Raw genomic sequence first — 1,402 nt, 5'->3', positions numbered from 1 at the left:
AAGGTGACATGATTCGAACATATGGCTGTCTGAAACTTCTTCATCGGTTATTTGAGCACATCTTCCTTACAAGGATTGTGACAACAGATGACCTATTTGACGACAGCGGACAACATAATGAAAAGTTCCTAGAAAGAATACAATAGAACAATTTGTGTAATGCTCTATTTGAAGTCCGGCTTCTTGAATATGTTTCATTCGCTATTCTCATCTCTTCTTGGTTCAATGTTTAAAAACCACATTTTAAATCAAAATAAATGAAATCCATAAACAATTATTATATCTTTTAGATTTAGACCGCTGTTAAATTATTTACACAAGGTTCGCGGTAATTACTATCTTTTGAGAAATGAACATAGGGGCATTCTGAGAATTGAACTCAAGACCTCTAGCACCCTAAGCGAGAATCATACCACTAGACCAAATGCCCTTTTTAAAATAATGCAACATTTTTAACTCCTACTCAATATATTTTTTTCTCTCAAGTTTGAAATCTATTTTCTTGAGCCATTGTTGGACTATAAAACAAAAAGTTGATGGTTTAGTATTTTACTTGTAAGTAAGACATGTAATATTGAATTGTTCTAATATGCAAGTGTTATCAAATAAACTACAACCCAACAAATGAATCAAACTAATCAGTTTGGGTTGGGTTGAATTTATTCGGCTCAGTTCATCAGTTTGTTTGAGTTAATAGTTTGTTTGAGTTAATCAGTTTGTTTGATTTAGTTCTTTTATTTTGCTTCGTATGACAAGAAAATGGAGTTGTATTGAATGTAACATAGTTTGATTTATGACAAACTCACATTAATAGTACTAAGAGTTGGAGTCTATAAACATTTCATGAACTTAAGTGCAACCACTACGACAAATAATAAATATGATAGCTTATGAAAAACGCTATCACAGACTTTTTATAACGCTTTTCAAACGTCGTGACAGCCCATGTTATTAAAAGTCTGAGACTTTTTATATCGTTTTTTTATAGCTGTAAAAAATGCTATAATAGAGTATGATACTATAGCTTATATAAATTGCTATAAAAACATTTTATAGCATTTTTTTTAGAGCTATAATATTTTTAATATAACTAAAATATTGGCTATTTTTAACTTATAAAAGCATTTTCTTAATGTTATAATATAGTATTTATAGCTTTAATCTTATGTTATGATAATGTTATTTAATCATTTATAATTACTATAATTAATGTAATAATTTTTTTAATGACATTTCTTTTATGTGGTATAAATTTTATTATAATTTTTATTTTTGATTAAATGACTCAGACAATACTTTTTTAATATAATCTATCATGAAAGAATATTTTATAACACAATAAATATGAAGGGACTTCCATTCATAATTCAAATTTTACAATCTACTTATCCATTACAAAATA

General features: G+C 27.2%; 1 non-coding gene across 1 annotated transcript; it reads right to left on the bottom strand.

Annotated features, from left to right (window-relative positions):
- Positions 1-358: 358 nt before the first annotated feature.
- On the bottom strand, positions 359-430 carry TRNAP-AGG. Its single transcript has one exon. It is a non-coding gene; the product is annotated as a tRNA-Pro (tRNA).
- Between the last annotated feature and the right edge of the window lie 972 nt (positions 431-1,402).

This window comes from Cucurbita moschata, unplaced genomic scaffold, assembly GCF_002738365.1.
Source record: "Cucurbita moschata cultivar Rifu unplaced genomic scaffold, Cmos_1.0 Cmo_Scf00065, whole genome shotgun sequence".
Lineage (NCBI taxonomy): Eukaryota > Viridiplantae > Streptophyta > Magnoliopsida > Cucurbitales > Cucurbitaceae > Cucurbita > Cucurbita moschata.
The sequence above is the reverse complement of the archived record's forward strand: the minus strand, read 5'-3'. Positions and strand labels throughout refer to the sequence as shown.